This window comes from Triturus cristatus, chromosome 11 (genome assembly GCF_964204655.1).
Source record: "Triturus cristatus chromosome 11, aTriCri1.1, whole genome shotgun sequence".
In the NCBI taxonomy this organism is placed as follows: domain Eukaryota; kingdom Metazoa; phylum Chordata; class Amphibia; order Caudata; family Salamandridae; genus Triturus; species Triturus cristatus.
In genome coordinates, this window is record NC_140594.1 from 113,880,944 (window position 1) to 113,902,475 (window position 21,532).

Consider the following 21,532-nt stretch of genomic DNA (forward strand, 5'->3'; position numbering starts at 1 on the left):
GGTGATTTAGAACCAGCTAAAATACATTTAAAGCTTCGGAAACCTTTTGATTAATCAATACCTTATTAAAGAATCACAGACTCATTCTGTTAATCAATGCTTGTTTTATCCAATCAATTCACTTTCATTAGTATAGTCAAACTTCAATCAAATCAGATTTTCAATGAATATTTTGGACGCAAATTTACATAACAATTATATTTACCTAAATTATTCTACTGGCGACCATTTTCCAGAAGAACCCGTCAACCCACAGATTAATACAAATCCCTTTAGATGAAATTGTGAAGTTAAACCCAGATTAAGACCCAAATAAGTCTGGGAAAGTTCTCTCACTCAGCACGACACAGTTCCCAAATGTAGCCAAGGGACCAGGCAATCGCGCTAGCAAATCGACCCTCCACACCAGCAGTCACTAATGGAAATTTGGAACGAACATTTTCCTCTACTAAATTTCCCCTTTATATACTCTTTTTTCCCTTACTTCTAGAACAATGTGCAACAATTTTGAAGTAGAAGTGTTCTGATTGGCTAAATCCCTTGAATTTTGAAATAATGTCCTATATTCCCAGGTTTTCTTGGTTCCCAGGAGATTGAACATGTCATCTCCCAAATTGTATTCTTTTGTACGGTTCACAGGCAGAAAGTTCAGAAGTAACAACATGTAGACCTCCGGGTACAGATCTCTATTTTGTTTTCAGTCATTCACACTAGCTGGGTCCTGGCAATCCTCCACGTTCCTATCCTTGACAAGGAACGCATCGTCTTGTTTTGGAGGTCATCTGGAGATCTTCAGAGCCATCCGAGTCTGCGCAGTAGGCATCGTGCTCAAATGACGGTGTCCACTTCCGAACTCCATTTTAAGTACTGCGGCCTAGTAGGCCCGAACACCAACTTAAGCAAAAACAAACATAAAAGTAATTAATATATAGAAAGGAAGATTCTAATGTTCTAACCCACACTAATCCCAATATATATTAGTATTTGCCCAGTTTATAGCAACATTTAAAGCAATAATACTCACCATTCCACAACACTAGAAGCACAAACCATCACAAAAGTAACATGGATCATGCAATTCTCTATTTCAACACCTCCTACAGTTAGTTTGCGTACCACAGTTAATCATTAAATTTATTAGCCTTGCACTTAGTATTTTAGTCCCACGTGTATCTTGTGTTTATTACGGTGCAAAAGTTGGTTAGTCATAACACTCCAAATGATTAACATATGTAAATATTTCAAAGAATTACGTAATTAGTATTTCCATGCAAAATAGAGAAGGTATACAAAATGTTGCTTTACCTGCTCCACCACGCGCTCTAGGATAGGGAACAATAAATACAAAAAGTGCACTAATGACTCTAGAAAGTGAGTAATCTTGTGAATAAAACTAGAAAACAGACTGTTGGCAACGCAGCTCTGCCTCAATAATATTCCCATTTAAGCGAAAGAGACGGCAATCAAGGACAGAAGTAAATAAACAACTGTTTATTTAATCAGGCCATTCCGGACAAACAGGACTCGTTTCGGCTGCACAGCAGCCTTGATCACCAGAACAGCGCCATCTTGTGAAACATATTTATACTCATTAAAAACATGGACATAAACAAAATATGACCATGATGATTTTCACTCAAAACACCAAAGGTTACAAGGACGTTATAGTTAGGCTCCGATTTCATTTGCACAAAACCAGTGAAATTCAGCACTTATATCTAACTATAACTTACGTCCCTGCAATGCACTGCTGATTACCTCACATATTTCATCCCTCATGACATGGTCAGTGACATCACTCATGACATCTCAAGTGACATACTCACAGTGGACGAGAAAGACCACCTAGATTGTCAGCTGTGCCCAGGACAAAGAAAAAGGAACACACAAGCCAGTAACAGAACAGTGCATAACAGGAAAGTAGAAAAACAAAGGGCAAACTTGGAGGAAAGCAAGTAACAACCCACACAAGGGAAATGGGAGCCAATATAGCAGTAACAGGAAGGTAGCAAACTGGAAACTGGAATTAAAGTAAATGGAAAGAAAGGCAATCTGGGAAAAAGGTGAATACAGCTGGAACAATTGTCCAATGAATAAAGATGCACTAAAATAGTGCTGGCTAAAAACTCAAGAATGATGGAAGCAATGCAGGAACAAGAATAAGCTAAGGTTCAAGAATCTTCTGGAAGCAAAGATAGCATAACCTCGGAAACTTGAGAAACAAGGGGTCGGTCAAACAGGAGCACTGTTATACTGACCAACGCTGGACTGAAGGAAACTGGGGTTAAACGAGCTCACTATAATCACATGCCTCAGCTGTGAGCAGGCTAGCACCTGCCAGCCACAGAGATTCTTCCCTCCTCCATCTCTCCTTGTACTCATCTCAAACCTCATCTTACTACTATGATCTCCCAATAAGCACTTTCTACACTCTTCCCTCTTCTATCCCCCCATTACCCTTTTCAATCCAAATAACAGACTCACATGTCCACTGCTCAAATTAACTCAAATGTCACTATACTAGTCCACCACTAATCCTTTTGGGTGCCGGAGTAGCGTGTTACTCGCTGAAAAGCGCTTCAATGCCTCATCAGGGGTAGTAAGCGCTATATAAATACAATTGCTTTAACTTGTTGCCCCCCAAGGTCCTACTTATGACCTCACATATTACGTCACTTATGACATGTTAAATGGCATCACTGATGACATCTCAAATAACATCTTTGATGGCATCAAACCATCATTGTGACACCATCCTATATAGGGTTAGTGTCTTTGAAGTAATTCAGCACTCTTCAGGTGTCGACAATTTTCTATTCACCTTAATGGCATTACCAACTTAAATACTTCACATGACTCACTAATTTAAGCCAAGTGGTTGAAGGGTGTACAAATGCCACTGTAAAGAAAACTTCTTCCAGGCCTATGGACTTCACACAGTTTAGTAATATACTGTGAGCTACCCTCAGTAAGACGCCCTGAGATGAGCACAGTGGCATACACCCGTAGAGCCATACCTACACCAGTGAGAGATACGCGTCCTCTACGTGGGGCACTCAAGAAGGGCCATTCTCCTTGCATGCATTGAGGCCCATGGCACCTTTGCCGCGCCACTGAATTGAGGACTGCCTGTGTGATGCCTCAACACTACTCACAGCCTGACCCTGGGCGGGGCCATAAAGGGACACAGGCAGGACAGGTAAAATCACTGATAACGGAGACTTCGGGACTAACTCCTGTGTGACGATGGCAAGAGTCCTAGACACCCCAAATACACCACAGGATGACATTAAACGTAGGGATGTTTAAAAGAAATGAGCTGAAACTACCGCACAAGATAAAATCCAGCATTCTGGTTGACAGCGTGCAGTCTGAATCGTAGAGGACACGTTTTAGATTTGATAAACGTAGACCAGCTCTCTGCTTTTTGACAAATGTTAAACTATGTGCAAGCCAGTAGCCGTGTAGGAGGCTTTTTTTTAAAGCTGTAGATTGCACAAACCTGTGCTTTTTAAAACAAGAAATGCTTTATGCATATTTTATACTCACTGTAACATTTTTTTGTCAGTATTATGTCGCACTTTTACGAGTAGTTTTAGTGATCGAATCCAGATTGAATCGTGGAGACTGTCGGGTAATAAATACGAGCAATGTTTCATAATCTTCCCGTTTCCATCCGTCCCTCGGGCCTTGTGGCTAATAGGTGTCTGACAGATCCGTGGCAGGCCCATTCAAGAGGCATTGACTTCTTCCTGGAATTGAAAGTTACCAATCGAGAGCTCGCGCGGGTCATGTACGTACTCGCCACGTGCAGTTAAATCCCCTCTGGCTGCACGTGCCGGGAGTTTTGTGAAAGTAATGCGAAACACCGCCACTCGGGGAAGGTACATTCCTCTTCGCAGGGAGCCCGCAATGTGAGGAAACAAGCCTTGGTTTGCCAGACTGGAATATGGGCAGCTCTCCTAATGTCCTAACAGCTCGGTGCTTAAGAGAGGCCGGTAATACCCAAGCAAAGTAGTCATATGCCACAAGCCTCTCGTGTGCTCCAGTCTTGTAGGGCATAATGGCAGAATGGAGAATGTGCTGTTAGCCAATCTGCTTCGTTAGCCACAAACGGACCTGCAACAATCATTCTGTCGGGGGTGACCCGTGGTTATAACGGGGAATAACACAACTCCCTACGATGGTACCGGATATGAGAGGAACCTTTATTGGTGTAATCACTCTCCAGCTAAGTCCTCAACAAATGACCATCGCTGTCATTTTATAACCTTAAGCCATCCCACGTTCTAAGCATGAGACAGTCAGAACCATTGCAAGGGAGCAGGGGGGAGGGGGTTGCAGCAATGGCATAAAATGAATAAAATATATGTGGAAAGCTGTACAGTACAGCATATAATACATGTTCTTTCTTAAACAAAACATTACAAACACTGAATCATCAAATAACATTTTCCTTAAAGGGTCACTTGATCTTGATGTGTACTTTCCTCTGTCAATCAAAGTGGTTTCCTCCAGGTCTGCTGCAGGGCCACTGCTGGGTGCAGAACCTGTAGAACTGGCATCATTACCGTTAAGGCAACAGTTTGTTTTGTTATGGGCAAGTATCATTGCTTGTCAGCTTGACTCTAAAGTACACCATCAAGGGATGATTTTCACTTGCATCACAGTGATCTTGGTAGACGTCGTTATGGACTTGCTGAAACTTTCCATGTTTATCTCCAACCTTTACACCTGGCTAATCTCCTAAAACTCCAACATTTGCCCCACCCTGGGCATTACACTATCCTTGCTTATTATGACCACTTTATAGGTTTGGAAAATGTGCTTTTATTTTTCTCCACTTGCTTCCCCAAACACATTTTGACCAGATCACCCACAGAAATATCATATGGCGTGACTCTATGTACATCGTCATTATGTTCCTTTGACTGTCACTGATTAGTTCTGACTTTGGCTCTTCAAGAACACCCCCACTCATTGTATGCTCAACCTGAAATTTGATTTGAAACCACCAGGGCAAATCAATGATGTGCGTTGCTTCCCTTTCATCAAAACAAAAGGGGAAACCTCAGTTACTGAGTGTGGAGTAATTCTGTAAGAACATAATCTTTCTCGTTTAGCCAGAACGAAAGGAACTCCACCTATTTTGGCCAAGTTGACACTTTCTTTTAAATACCTGTTAAACTGTTCCACTAACCGACCTGTTGCATTGGGTAGAATTCAAAATCCTTGGAGCAGATTTACAAGCCCATTGTGACACATTTGCACCACTGGTGCGTCCCTTTTTTTGATGCAACGGCGGCGCAATCAATGCGGCCTATTTACAATGTGACGCCTCTAGGGAGATGCATCACGTTGTAAAGCCCTGCGTCACATTATACCTGCGTCAGGTATAATGTATGCAGGGTGGGCGTTACCACACAGGAAGTTCTTTTTAAAGTGACACAGTGAAATCTACAAGATTTCACTGCGCCACTTCTAGGATGCCACTGCGTCAAAACCTCGCGCCTGCCTGAAGCAGGTGTAAGGAGTGACGCAGTACAGTATGTATAGGTCTCAAAATACATTGCTGGAGTTGCGTCGTGATTGTGACACAACTCCAGCAATGCGTGACTTTTGGGCCAATAGATGCATCAGAATTTCTGATGCATCTGTTAATCCTTGCCCCATGGAGCACATGGTTGTAAATACAGCACATCCATGGTGGCGCAAGGGCATTTGATGCTGGCACAAGGAAACTGACACATCTATGCAGATGCGTCAGTTCCTTGTGAATCTGCCCCCTTATGTGTTCTATGTTGTGTGTTGGCAAGAATTTGGTCATTTCTACATATTTAAATTGAACACCATTATGTGTGACCAATCTTTCGAGGAATCCCTGTCTGCTGAAAATTTCCATAAGAAATCCAAGCACAACACTTGTTGTTACTCTCTCCACAAACATCACCTCAGGCCTTTTGGAGTGATAATCAATTAACAACAATAGCAAACTGAAGGTTATGTGGCAATGATTTGAAAGGGCCCACACTGTCCAAACCAACTTTTTGCCATGCAAATTCTGGCCATTGTGTAAATTGCATAGGAGTAATGTGAGTCTTGCAGTTTTTTCAGTAGCAGGATAAATGTCAAACATGCGTATTAATCGATCAGCATCTGCATCCAAACTCACTCACCAATACAAACTTCATATCATACTCTTTAAAGTAGACAAATAGTTTGCGTTTTTCCAAACTCAACACCAATTGCTTATTGGATAGTCTTCTACTTACTTTCATCACAGTTTCTTGATGTTCCCTATCACCTTTAGAGAACACTCAAATATCATCCTGGAAACAACGTGCATACTTTTCCATATCTCTAAAATTGTGAAACATCACCCTTTGGAACATTGTAGAGGTGGACATTAGTCCAGAGGGCATTCAAATGGCCTGGCCATAGGTTTTGATGCCTTGGATATTTCAACTTGGTGGAATACATTTCAGAGGTCCAGAATGAAAAAAATGAAAGCACTACTCAACATTGCCAGTAGATCATTAGTTTTCTGTAATGGATGCCGGTCTACCAAGATTTTATAATTAAAAGCCCTAAAATCTACACATAGCCTGAGGCTCCCATCATCTTTCTTTGCTAGCACTATTGGAGAAATGCACTCCAATGATTCTGTTTTCTAAAGACATAATCACAATGCAATTGATCTAAAAGGTCCTGTAACTCCCTCCTCATGCTAAGTGGCACTCATCTCATTTTTTGTCTCACTGGTTTTAGTGTCAGCGTTAAATTTCGACTCATATGCGAACCCTTGTAACTTCCCCATTTTTTTTTACAGAAAAGTTCAGTAAAGGCTGATATGATTTGTTTTTTTATATCAATTTCTTTGTCCACCAAAACAGGATCGTCAGCACTGGGATCTAATTTGATTTTCAGTCTTTTCTGATCCTTCCAACCTAAAATGTTGGCACCCTTTTGTGCCATGTCAAGTTTAAAAAATGTTTTTCTTCACTTAAACTTAGCATTCATGCTGAAATGTCCTAAGAATAGGATACATCAACTGTCAAATGTAACAGCTTCAATGTCTGGTGGTGACAGATACTTTATCTTATTTCCAAGTTGTGCTTCAAAGTAAGATTTTTAAATAATGGTGAAAGGGACACCAGAATCGGCCATCAAATTCAAAATTCTATTATAATCAAGTATGGAGCACATCAGATGTGTGACAATTTTATCAGTAGTTTCCCTTCCATCCCCTTGTACCATAAGCAAGCGCTATATAAATGCAAACTATTTTCCCTCTTCTATCCATTCACATCCTTCCTTTTTTAAATGCAAACTTTTTTCCCTCTTCTATCCATTCACTATCCTTCTCAATCCAAATAACTGACAAACATATCCACCACTCAAATTACTTTCATATTTCACTATTCCTCTATGGGGTCCAGGGGCGGCTGGTGTTAATGGGCGAGATGGGCGCCGCCCTGCCACCCTTGGGGGAGTAAAAAAATGCGAGCTGGAACACCGAGCAGCTAGCAATAAATTGTGCTGGCTGCCTGGCTGCTCGGTGAACGAACATGGGCAAATCTGGGTTTTTCCTTGAGGGGGTGGGGGGTGAAGGCTCTTGGCTCTGCCTCTGTTGTGCATGCTTTTGGCTGGGCGAAGATTTCTTCGACCTGGAGCCAGAAAGCACAGCAGTGACGACACACAGGTGGGCAGGATCTGTGTATCACTGCCGGAATACTACTTTTAAATTGGGCGAATTTCGTAGAGCCCAGGGAGGAGTCAGAAGCTCCCCATTAATTCCAATGGCTGGGGGCAGGCCAGTTCAGCTTCAGGAAAGTAGTGGGGGTGTGTCAGTGGCCTCTACCTTTCCTCGAGAGAGGCCCAGTAACAGTTGTTGTCTAGAAAGTGATTGGTGTGTTGGGGTCTGGGGGAGGGGTCAACCCAGAATTTTCCAGTTTGTTCGGGATCTGCGTCATTGCCACTCGAAGCGAGAGAATGAACATGAGCTCGTGTAGTATTCCTGGAGGTAGAAGCGAGCACGAGCCACTGACCAAGTAAGTACAGCAGCCGAGTGAACTGAGCCTGACCCACTAATAATGATTGATGGAGGCTGCAGCTTGCTTTAGAAGCAAGCTTGAATTAAAGCGTGCGTGTCGTGAGTCGAAATTTAGAATTAGAAATGACACCGGCCGGGCCTTTTACAGGCAGACTTTGCCAGTGAAAGGCCCGGCCGGTGTACTTCCACAAAATCCCGAGCAGGGCAGCCCTCCTGAAAAACGAACCCCTGAGGGCACGATTGGTTCAGAGATTTTTTAACTTCGCTGAGATAAAGAAAAAAAGCGCTAATATTTCTAGGACTCTGTCCACGGAGTTCAACGTTGTGAACCACACCTGAATATAAATAGGGTCACTTTCACTTCTGCTCAGCCCCCCCCCCCTAGTACCCCTCCTCAATCTGCACACATTAACTAAGGGTGGACCAGCCAGAGACCGGACGTAACACCTCCGCCCCTTGGTAAAAGGGTGGTGATAGAGGCCCGTCTGCCTCGGAGAGAGAAACATGTATTTCTAAACACACGCCCTCCCCATCCTCCGAGTTCATTTCCCCATTAACCCTTCCCTAGCTAACCCTCCTCATATATCTGTTGATTGCCTCCTCGACCTCACGCACACTCGGTAAACTGGGCGAACATACACATCTTTGGATCATCATGTCTTTTCCCCCCTCGCCCTCGGAGGCTCGGACAAAGGTCGTCCCAGTTCTCTCCGTCCCTTCACTTACTAATGGGCCGACAGATCCGTCTTTTGTAGATGGAATTTAGCTGGACATCCCTGGACGTTCCCCGCTCAATAGATGACCAGGGCCGGCTTTAGAGCGGTGCGACCGGTGCCACCGCACCGGGTGCTGTCTTCCTGGGGGCGCCGTGTTTGAAAGTTTATTAAGCTTTTGAAGCACCTGCTGCAGCGTTTCTTTCCGCTGGCAAATACCAGGCCTCACATAAATGTCAAGAAAACTCGTGTGATTAATTATCTTCCTGGAGAGAGATCACGGTTTTGTAAGGTTAAGGTTTTGACTTAGGTGAAGTTAGTGCAGAGGGTTAAGATGCCTGCTGCAAAGAACGTGTACCAAGTAGATTGCAGAGTGCGTATGATGTAAACAGATCAGCAGGTTACTGCTTTCAAAAGAGGCATCCTTTTGTTACTTGCAATTTATAACTTAAAGTCCTAATATAGAATAGTGAGCTATTAACTTTCATCCTTGAACTGCATACACACTGCAAAGTATACATTAGAACATTGATTAATGTTGCAAAAAATGGTTAATTTGGCTAGAAATCGATTCTTATTATTAAAGAAAACTCCCATCTATGCTGTTACTTTTTCAACTCTGAGTTTGTGCTTCTCCACACCAAGCACTCTTAAACTATACTGCCTACCGGTATGGTTGACATGTGACTCCTACACTTTTGGTCCTTTGGCTTATGTACACTGATTTATACAGTATGATTGATTGTCTCTGTGTAATGTGCGTGTGATGCAAAGTGCTCGGACACCCTACACTGGTATGAGTGGCGCTATATAACTAATTCAATGCATCTGAGAGAGTGTGGTTATGGTAACTTGGTCACTGTTAAAGGGTGCTAGTGAGAGAATCCGTGGTGGAGGTTGTCATTGGGGGGCGCCAACAAACATTGTCGCACAGGACGCCACCAGCACTAAAGCCGGCTCTGTACATGACAAACAGATTCAGGCTTCTCCACGGCAAGGTGCTTTCATGCACCAGGGCCAGCCACCCTATGTCTGGGCGCAGGCCATGAGGCAGAAATACACGTTACATTTTGCAGTGCATTTTGTTTCAAATGCTATATTATTTCGTATATATTTTTTCAAAAACGTTGCAGTATTTTAGGACCCGCGGTTTGACCGATTCATACTTCTCTTTTATTTGGAGTGACATTATTTTACTCTTTTGGAAATGTCAATTCTTTAACTAGTGCAGTTCTGCGTTTTTAGATTATTTTCCATTTGAGTGCAAATTCCACTGTTTACATAAAATAAGTCATCCCATTAAAAAAATTGCTGTCAATAGAAATGATTTCCAAAAACATATTGGCTTTAACTGAACCAAAAGTTTCTCCAGCATAACTCAAAAATGTGAGTGAAAACGACAAATGTTACTGTTTTTCTGCATTCACCCATTCCATCATTTCTATGGAAAGTTGCTCTGGACTGGCAGGGACGGGTGGGCATGATAAGAGCATGAAAACATATATATATATATATATATTATCTGGAGATGCCAGGCCTTTAAGGCGAATAGTCTCCCAGCGTCTCTTTATTTATTTGTCTTGTACAAATACAGAAGGATCGAAAATCGATTTTTATTCCTTCCTTGAAAGTGCTCATTTTTGAAACACAAATTCCCCCACACTTAAATACCCCCTGCTTTCAAGGTAATCATATTTTACATGGTATGTATTTCTTCAGTTTTGTATGGTGCGCAGCGCCCCAAATACCACTTCGCAGCCCTGAGCACAGGGGTGGGTGTTATATTATGATAAAATTACTTATAACGCGCGCGTACACCGGTTGGTTTCTTGGCACTATATGTAGGAGTGACCAAAGTCCTAGGCGGTTAGTCAGTATCAGGGAACATCCATGATTAGATGTTAACGTCTAACAACGTGATGAACTAAGTTGCGGGGTACGCTCCCATCACCGGTAACCATGCGAGGGAAGCGAGGGGTGACCCGTGATACAGCGCATCGACCAAACATTTTAAGGAAGAAATATGTTTTCGACTATTTTTTTATTTGTAACAGCAACTCTTCTCCTAGCCTTCGGATGGAGAGGCAGACGGAAGCAGTTCCAAAACACGGAGCGTTGATGGTGTGTGCTGGGTCGTGACGTCACGTTACTTCAGCCAGGTCCTGGCTCCCAGTCTCTGAACCAATCGTACCCTCCGCCCTCAGGGGCAGGGACATCTTAAGGATTTTGGGGGCCCGGGGCCAACCATATTTTGGGGGCCCCTGTTCGGTACAGCTTTGAATTTATGATCCAGTTTCAGCTCTTTCATGCCTTCTTTGGCCAGGTCCCTGACAGTGCAGAGGCACACTCCCCCAAATTCTAAATGTGTTTACATGTCATTTTCAGGGATAGTGATACGTGTTTTCAATATCGTCACACAGCAACATCTCACTAACATTATTGCAAATAATCTCTCTGACACCATCCCATTTCTCATATGGGAGGTCCTATTTTGATCTAAAAGATTTTTTTTTATGGAAGTTGCATGAAACAAACATAAACTTTCTCTGCAAAATGTCTATACTGGACTCTCACACATCACCCACATTGAAATGAAAGGAAAACAGTATTTAAAACAACATATTTTAGAAATAGTCATGGTCATTATGGAAAGACTCTGTAGAATAGAGCTGGCTTTAACCCCTTCGCCGCGGCAGGAATTCCGCCGCGGCGCTGGGGGGGGGGTTTGGGGGCACAGCGGCGGCGCCGTGCTCATGACGGAACCACTCCGTCATGAGTCACGGGCGAGCTGTCCTCATGACGGAGTGGTTCCGTCATGACTCCGCCCACGGCGCTAATTGCCCGCACAGGCGGGGAATTAGCGCCTCGTGGGCGGAGCGGCCGCCAACGGCCGCAGCATGACGGAACCACTTCGTCATGAGCACACGGCGCCCGTGGCTCATGACGGAGTGGTTCCGTCATGAGCACGGAACGGGTTAACAGGCTGGGGCCCTGGGCCAGAGCCCACTTTGCCCATGCATTAAAACGTCTCTGCTCAGGGGTTCGTTTCTCAGGAGGGCTGCCCTGCTCGGGGTTTTGTGGAAGTACCTCCGGTACGGGCCCAGACTAGCCTGTCTTACCAGCCCGACCCTGGGGATTGGCACAAAGATGATGACAATACCATGTCCGAAGTGAGGTCACGACTGCCCTGTGTCCTTGCAGCGGGCAGAAACGCTGTGCCAATTGGCAGTGCCACTGTTCTCAGTGCAGGCACACCTGCGAAAGACTCTGCGATTTAGTTTGCGAGACGTGTTTTGTAAATTGTCAATAATATTCATTGTTAAAGTATGCCTGAGCTAGAGAATGGTTCTGCTGCTCAGCTCGGTTGACACGTAATGAGGTCAGCCGATGAGGGCGAATTACATGGGGGGGATTAGAGTCCATCTGCTCCCTCCCCCCCCCCCCCCCCCCCCCCGGCACTCACAAGGGCACTGCTCACCAACTCACTGGGCACCGTCAGCCAGCTCACCAGGGCATTCATGCTTTGCTGCCGGGGCTCAAGCAGCTCACTGAGCTAGCTGCGTTCAGATCAACGGAGATCTCCCTGGACAACGTGCAGCCAGGAAAAGACGGGTGCAGGTCACCAGGTGAGTCAGGATCGCACCTCTTAGGCAGCGCTTAGACTTCCTAGGGTCTCGAGGCTTCCAGGCGCTGTAAATCTCAGATGTTCCAGCTGCCAAGCTAAGAAATGCCCAGCAGCCCCATCCCCCTGATGACTAAGAGGATGATTGGTTGAGTCGATTTTGCCGTAATTCAAATGAGCGACCTCCAGAATTTTCAGCTATCGCAGGAGCAGGCACATAAGCACATTCAGCTACCTCAACCGGGACGGTATTACCAGATAGCGTTAACTGGCGAGTCCCCTCCCAGTCATCGTCCCTAGAGTTTCCAGGTTTAAGCAGGAATGGGGGGAGGGGGTCAGGCCGCCTGGACGATGCTAGCCAGGGGCCTGAGCAGGGCTGCACCCCTGAAAGAACAGGGCGGGCGGGCGTGGGGGAGGTGATTAGAACGGAGATTACGAAAGGCCACTTAGAGTGACGTCCCCACCCCTGCACCTCAATTGGGAAGGACTCCGACATGGATGGAGTTCACCGATTGTAGGTCAGACGGAAACAAAAGAAGTCACCCCAAACTTGGAAAACATGGACGGCTTTGAACAGAGGAAACAGTGGGTATTCATCAGATCAGATTTAAAAGTTTCTCACCCAAAAATAAAGCTTTTGCCTTGGGTGGGATCGCATGGACATTATTTTATTAACACTGTCCTTGCTGGTTTGCCAAAGGGGGCACCAAGCTCTCCGCTGTTTCTGAACCCCAAACTTCAGAGTCCACAACACTGGGCGCGGTTATACAGGTGCAAAGCTGCGCCCTGGGGACTGGACAATTCTATAGCAGACCTTCCCCCCCCCCCCCCCCGCCCCCCTCCTACCCGGGGAGGCTACAGTAGGGAGACCAGATCCCGAGAACCAAAAACCGGGACTTTACAAGGAAATAGAAGGACTAATATTTTACAACAACAGAGTGGCGAAGTCTGACAGGGCTCATCAACAAAGAAACGCCGAAGAGGCGCTAAGAAAATAGATCAATAAGCAATTCATTAAAATTAGCATCAGAAGAACCTCTCTCAATCTGCCGGGACATCTGGTGAAAAAGCAGGACTGCTCCCGGCACATCAGGGACGTCTGGTCAGTGGTCACCCTAGGCTACAACACCTACGAGGCCCTGCCCGTCAGAAGCTCAGCGCGGCACTATTTTGGGGGCGGACAAAGGCATTCAGATAAGGCTGGGCTTGCTTTCGTGGACGTTCGGGGACGGGCAGAGAAGGAATAGGACTCGGGCAATGTCCTCTTCTTTTTTGTGCTGGCAGCTGCCCCCCTCTCTTCCTATTATTCCCTCTCTTCCTGTCTTGCTCCTCACTTACTGAAAACTGTAACTTGAAGAAACGGTTCACAACCTCTTTCCTTCTTTCATTTAGTTGCTTCCCTGTGAAATGGATCCAAAAAAGAAAAACACTCTTGCAGGAAATGCCCATTTTCTGACATTTTTCTATTCCAAAGTGCAGCGAGATGGAGAGAAATAGAAGGTTTTAAATATGAAAAATAAATACATAACTAAACAAAGCAACACAGAGGGGTTGCAAAGAGGCTAGATTGGTTTAATTTACATCCAAACACATCAGCCTCACTTTACAGACTTTGCAGTGAAGCGCTACTTTTGTTTTCTCGTCTTTCTTTGAACAGCATTGTTGTCCCCAGGTGGGAAAGTGTACCATTCCTGGAGGTACTGCAATACCTTGTTGATGTGTGGATTGGAAAACAAAATGTGTACCATGGCTCTGTTTATGGATGTGGTCTTTTTAAACCATACTGCTTACGTTTATTAAGGATATAAGCAATGGACATTGAAATGTGTCCCTTCTGGACCCTGTAGTCATGTCCTTAACTTTTCAGGTAAAACCACTCCCTGATTTCTGAATAGTGAGTGAGAGATCGTTAAGGTACCCATGTTGTTTCTGCTTACATTTCACATGCTTTACTCAATCTTGCATTCCCTATGAGTGTTTGCTTTTACTTTTTTTTTTTTAGGCAGCAGATTACTCTTATCAAGTGCATAATTTGAATTGAGCCACATCCAAGTGTTTATAGCGGGAACAATTAGGTTGTACCTGAAGGCAGTGCGAGTTTCTCTCAGTGGGGCAGTATGGTATTCAGTGGGGGAGAGGATGTGGCACTATGGCCAGAGCTGTCGAATTTGGAACTGGGGAACTGGGTTCAGCCTTCATGACCAGTCCACCAGACCACTCTACTGAGGGAGCATATTCTCATGCTAGACCTTACAAGGCCCCACTAGACCTTAGAAGGCTTGATGTCTTAGCACAAGCAGGTGTACAATAGTGGTGTCAATTGTGAGTTAACCTTGAAGGCCTGTCCACCACAATCCATACTGAAGTTCATCTCCAGTCTTGTGGGCAGGCCTACGAAGCAGCACACCCTAGAGCAACAGTGATCCAGTCGCTGTGACTCTGTCACTGAGATCACAGGAACCTTGAGCAGGTTAGGGCGGTGAAAACGGTGTGACTGCACTGGGTACCTATTTCGGATGGGTGCATAGTGTTTGCAAGTATATTATAGTTTAAAAAAAACTTGCTGCCTCCTTTCTGGCCTCCAGCAATTTTCAGAAACAATAAAAATGTCATGATAACTTCGGTGATTAATGTTCTTCCTAGAGAGAGATCCGAGTTTTGTCTAGTGAAAAGGTTGACTCCTGGAAATGTAGCACAGAAGGTTAATGTGCCTGCTGCAAAGAACATGTACCATGCAGATCACAAAGTGCACTGCTTTAATGGGGGGACCATGATGAATGGTCATTTAATGTCAGCTGTAGATGATGGATCCCTGAACAGTGTCATGTATGTGCATGTTTGCATTGTGCTGAGGGGAAAACCAGGTAATTGTTCACGCATCTCTCTGATGGATGTCACATGCGGTTTTTCTGAGTCCCCAGATAGATCATGCAGTTTGTGTGTTCTCTTGTGTACTGCCAGTCACTGCCAATCACCGGTGTATTCAACTGGCTAGCCTTGGACCGTGTCATGCATGTGCATGTAACTTGCATGATCGAGGTAACTATTAGCGGCGATAGTAGGTGTCTCTCGGTCCTCTTTCAAGTGCTTGCCGTCCTTTTTCCCCAGCAACCCCTCCCCCCCAGGGGCGGCAATCTGAGGGATAGCCCCGGGCGCCACAAGCTCTAGCTACGCCTCTGATGGGGTCTATGCTGTTGACGATATGGCAAGATTTCCATATTTGTGCACACTTTATTTGTGCATGAGGTATGTTCTTAGGCATGGGTTGCAAGCAGCATTTTTCCAAGGGCTGTAAAGTCTGGTCTTTGACCTCATACTAAAACATATGTGCCAAACTTCTGAAGACTGTTTAAAATGAAAAACAACATTTAAACAGTTAAACTGTTTCAGTGTTGTTTTTCATTTTGTCACTGCTGCGATAATTTATTTTACTGACGGCTTTGGGGCCCGGCCGGCAGGGTGACTTTGATTCCATGGTGGGTAGTTGCGGGGTGGGGTGGTGGTGGTGGGGAGGGTGGCTTTGAGGCCTGCTGCCTTGCCCTGGTGGCGTACGCACATTGTGCAATTTGTCAGTAACTTTTGGTTTCGTTAGTTGGATAGCAGACATTTTGAGGCCCTGTGCGCCTTTGTGTGCCATTTTTAACAATTCCATTCATAAAGATACTAGGACGACTTATCAACTTAACAACTTCAAACGATGGCACTATAATACCAACTCAAACCCTGCAATTATGGCACTGTGATATGAAAACGGGTAGCGATTGTAGGTTTGAATACAGCAACGGCTTTTTGACACTGCCCCAGATTTACGAGAAATCGGTAATCTGTAGCAGCACCAAAAACTTAGAGGTACAACGTGGAGAAATCTCTTTATTTCGCTTCATTTTTCTTTTTTCTATGCATATTGCCTTCTGCAGCACACAGGGAAAGAGGAAAACGCCTCTTGTAATTGCCCGCAATGCGGGCACCAGTGCACCATGGTGCAACGGTGCCTGCATTGGCGCACAGCAGCTTATTGTGTGCCGGTGCATGGGGAAAGGACAGGAATGCGCCGTATCTGCTGATAGATACGGTACATTTGTGCCCTTTTCTTTTGCTGTAGGGCAGCGCAGCAGGAAGGCCTACTGTTCTGCCCTACAGCAAAACCTCATAAATGAGGCCCTAAATGCAAACTACTTTCTTCAATGATTTCAATTTTTGTTCTTGTAATACTCTACATTTATGTTTTATTATTTATGTTTCAATTTAAAAATTTAATTTATTGTGTTAACTCCTTTTTCTCTATTGTAAATTGTGAAACACTTTATAAACCATATCTGTCTTTTTCAGTATATCTTTGCTTTCCACCCAAAATCTTGTCGTCAGGTTTGTATGTTTTGCACCTCAATATCTGTTATGTGGACTTTCTGTCAGTGTACATTTATAGTATATAAATGCTATATATTGCAAAATAAACACAGTTTGCTGAAATATAATTTCTGTTTGTCTGGCTAATCTTAAAAAAATCAAGTATGAACTGCAATCCTGGGATGGATCTCTTTCGCCATCTAATTCTCAAAGTATTTGCAATGTACGGTCTTACCAATGGTGTGAGCCTTGATGACTTCATTAACCAAAACAGTAAAGAGGAAGAGATGTGTTACAGGTAGAAAACACTTAGAGGGCCTCTTCCCATTGGCTGTGTGTGCTTGGCTTGGGGGTCGTTTTGCAAGCAGACCAGTTAGAGGATTGGGCACATTTTTGATATGGTTGTAATGTTTTCTTCACACTTGTGCTTTAAAATGCTATATTTGGATCCCGTTTTTGCAAAACTTTACAGTAAATATGTGATGTAAAACCCACCATTTGAATACATATTTAGCAAAATTTTCTTGCGGAGGGAAACCCCCCCGCACCCTCCTCTTTCAGTTCGGGCTCGCTCGCTTCGCTCGCTCGCTCACGCATTGTACAAGGGTACAAATTTTTCGCCCCACCAGTTTCAAAATCCACCAGCCGCCCCTGATGGGGTCCGAGGCAGCATGCTACTCGCCGAAAAAGTGCTTCAATGCCTCGTCAGTAGTAGTAAGTACTATATAAATGCAATTACAATTACAAAAAGTACCATATTCTTTGTCATGTCATCCTCCCCAGTTACATCACTAGATGGATCCTCTAGCCCTCGATCAGTGTGTCTCTTGTTTTGTTTCTTTGCCTCACGGCACATCTTGGCAAAATGTTCTTTTCTTCTACAAACATTACACTGTTTATTCACCGCAGGACAATTTCTTGAGGATGCCATTGGCGATTGATCACCACACCTGTAACAAATCATTTTACTCTCCTTCGTCAATTTTGGGAAGAATCCGTTTTGCTTGGCTTACTGTTGTGGTAACACAGCTCACTTTCTTTTTTGCCAGTACGAGATTCGCTCACCTCCATTAAAAAAAAGATTAATAAATTGCTCAATAGCTTTTGCAGAGGCGACCACGCCATCCAGTGTTGGAGCCCCCATTATCCACAACCTTTCTTGTATATGTTTGTTATTTGTGTTAACCATCAGTTGGTCACGTATCATCTCATTAGTCATATTGCTAAAGTTGCAAGTACTGGAGAAATAGCTAAGTGCTGGAAGAAAATCATCAACAGTTTCCTCATCCTTCTGCCTCCTCATATAAAAGTGATACCTCTCTAAGGTTGTGATTATAGTAGGATTAAACTGTACATCCAATCTCAGAATAACCTAATCAAATCCATCAAGGTCATCAAGTTCATCATCCCCTTCTGGGGCCTCAATATTAGGCACTGACCTAAAACCATCTTTCCCTTCTGAGCCCAGAGACCGCAGCACTATATTTCCCTTAACAGTATGGATGCACTCAATTGATTTCCTCAGTATTAGGCTTAGGCTTTGAAGAATCCACGAAATTTCCCCACATAAAATGGCGTCTCAAAGGCTGGAACGCACAGTTTGCATTGGAAACAATAGCCAAACAAAATGTCTGGAACCTCAAAACGAGACATGCACTGACAGACATTTCTCTCATTCTCTTCCACATGCCTTCACTCCACCCTCAGAGACATTCCTTAGGCAGACAAAGACTCCAGAAAGCTGTTCCACCCCCAGGAGGTGAGGCAGGGCCATGCAGACTCAGCCCGCCAGAGACAGCAAGTCTGATAGGCTGGGAGATGTCAGGTCCGATTGGCGCAGCAAAGCAGGTAGAGTGCAGTTGCTTCACAGCCTTCCAACAATTTGGCCACACCATGGCTGGTCACAGATAAGGCGATCATCCATAGTAGATCACTTTCCTTGTTGGCAATTAGGTGCTATAAAGAGAGAAAAACTGACTAAGTATGAAGGTACCGGATCTGAGAGGAACCTTTATTGGTACTCTCCAGCTAACTCCTCTATGAATGACCATAACTGTCAATCTTAGACTATTCAGCCATCCCACTTTCTAAGCACAGGACAGGCAAAACCAAAATAAGGGACGTGGGGGAAGCAGTGGAATACAGGAATGAGCCATATGTGAAAAGCAGTACAATACAGAATATAACAGTCATCCACCATTCTGCCCTTCATCCTTTGCATAAAGTGCTTGGAAGCGTCTTCACAATGAGCTACAAAAACAGCAGCTAATTAAGTAAGTTATGATCTCCATGTGTAAGTGCCTCCATGCTGGAAAGTTCATAGTTAGCCATGTTTGCCATCATCCTGTATCTAAGTAAGTCTCCCACAATGGGTGGTCTTATGGGATACCACAGGACACCAGATTTGGATGGTAGATTGCTGTCTTGCCACCAACGCCTCACATCCTTCTCACGCACCCAAATATCACCTAGGTACAAATTCTTAACTATAAAAAATTTCACCTTAGTTGCTGCTGCTAAGACTGGTGATTTTGTTACATTTGTGAGCTACTATTTTACTATAACCCTGCACAAAGACGCCTACATTGAGCCTGATAACTCCATATACTTCTAACAACCGCCTGCAATGATGAACAAAGGTGTATAGAAGAGACCATATTGCTGCCCAACAAATATATACCACTGAGATCTGTCACATGATCTGCAATACCTCTGAGAAATTTCTCCTGGTACTTAATTTGTTAAATATTAAATGCAGGTGCCCAACGTTTTTCGTAGAAGCTCATGTCCTATGCTATGAACAACAGGGGTGCTGAATACCAAAGCTGCATAGTCTTGTTTTCACCCCTTGTCTTTCTTCCACCACCATACACTCCCTGCCACTTAATTTCACTCTTGCAAGTTCTTTTGTATCCCCGCTTTCTCCCTTTGTTACTGTTTTACCATCTTTAATTTCATACTTCTTTCCCCCTTATATATGTTTCTCTCTCTTGCTCTTGATCAAAGTCTGATGAGGGAAAATAAGTGTCAATCTCCAAAAATGAGTGCCAGTCGGCCCCTCCTGCAACCACCGGCTCAAATTAAGCACTGATTTCTCCTGAACAACAAGTGGAGGAGGCACATAAACCGAGCTACAGATGGAGGGAATGGTAGATCTAATCATCTTATGAAGGGCCACTGACAAATCCTTCCTGCTCTGTCCATAGGAATCAAAAATCGCAGAAGTGCTAGCCTTTTTCCCCAAAAGCCATTGCATATCCCAGATAAACAAACTATGTCCGATATTCAAATAATATGGCTGTTGCACTGTTCTGTGACTTGGTGTGCACTCAGTGCCTGAAACACAAGCTAGGGCTAATAGCAGTTACAGAATGGAAAATAATAGATTCCCCCTGCACAATGTGAAGAGGAGCCCCTTAGTCTGCCATATCCAACAGGTATTTATTGATTTTGTTTTAAATGGGGTCTCCTGAAGGGTTGGGCCCCTCTGCACCGCATGGACTGCAGGGGCCTGCATTATGTCCTTGGGCAAGAGGGAAAACAGGATGACTGACTTCTTAGGTCACAAAGCTGACACCAGGGCTAACTACTGTAGGAGAGTAGGATCTACCTCTTATGGTTACCCCCACTTTTTGCTGCTGTAACACTGTTTTTCGACTTTAGTCTGGCTGGGGCCCTGCTATTCAGGACCCCAGCCGACCTGCTTCCTCTCTAAATTGATTCCATGTACTTTAGATATCCCTGGATGAAACTATGCAACCAAATCCTGGAACTTCGAAGCTCTACTCAAGATTAGAGGACTGAAGAAATCTCCCTTGGGGTCAAGGAGTGACTCCCCTGCTTGGCAGGCACCAACAAAGCAATTGGTAGTCTGCATCTCTGAAGCTCCGGCCGGACTCCAAAGTATCTGCAGCCCAGAAAGAGGATTTCCAGACTTCTCAGAGGCCGACCCCAGGCCCCAGCAAAGCTGAGACCCGCAGTCCTTGTGAGTAATGTGGAACTGGAACTCCTGGTTACCGTGCACATTTGCAAGTGCATTAACTTTTCGACGTCTCTTGAAGTTGTGCTTTGGAATACTTGTAGCCCAAGCCCCAAGCACCTTTTGCAACGAAGACTCTGTCCCCTCTGCTTTCAGGTTCTTCTTGACCTCGATCCAGGCTTGGATCTCTTCGGACACTTCGCATATTCCCGGCAGCAGCACTTCTTTGCCAGCTCCCATTGAAAACGACGACGCGACCCAACACCATTTTACACCTATGCACCGACTTCCCTGGGTGAGGTAACTCGAGTACTCCAGTGCTCCCGTGGGTGTTGGTCCTAAAACGTCCTAAGTTCAAAAGGGTTTGATCCTAGCTCATCTCTAAGTGTCCCTAATCTTTAAAAATCGAACTGCTACTTTCCCCATAGAAGCTAACGCGAGCTCGCGGCTGTGTTCTCACATTGCACACGGCCCCCGTGGGTCCCCTGTGTCACTACCTTGGGTGGTTCCTTGGGGTCCCAGTGATTCTACAGGCTCTAGGCCTTGTGTCTAGTTAAGTCGTGGTTCTTATACCACTATTTTAGTATATGGTTTGGCTCGACCCTAAGGCCTGACGTGCATTTGTGCTATTTTACTGTAATATTTGAAGTGTAACTTATGTGTTTGGTTCTCTAGCCTCGTAGGCTAGTAGGGTGTGTTTAGAAATAAATAAATATATTTTACATATATATACCTGGTGTGGTTCCCTTTCATTTGGTCATTCAAGAGATTATAGACTGGTAAAACAAGCTGCTTTACATTCCTTCAAGACATAGCCT

General features: G+C 44.4%; 1 long non-coding RNA gene across 1 annotated transcript; it reads right to left on the reverse strand.

Moving 5' to 3' along the window:
- Positions 1–221: 221 nt before the first annotated feature.
- On the reverse strand, positions 222–13,527 carry LOC146783446 (uncharacterized). The gene is made up of 3 exons (XR_014970672.1): positions 13,425–13,527; positions 1,306–1,322; positions 222–894 (listed from the first exon to the last, which is right to left on the reverse strand). It is a non-coding gene; the product is annotated as an uncharacterized LOC146783446 (long non-coding RNA).
- Between the last annotated feature and the right edge of the window lie 8,005 nt (positions 13,528–21,532).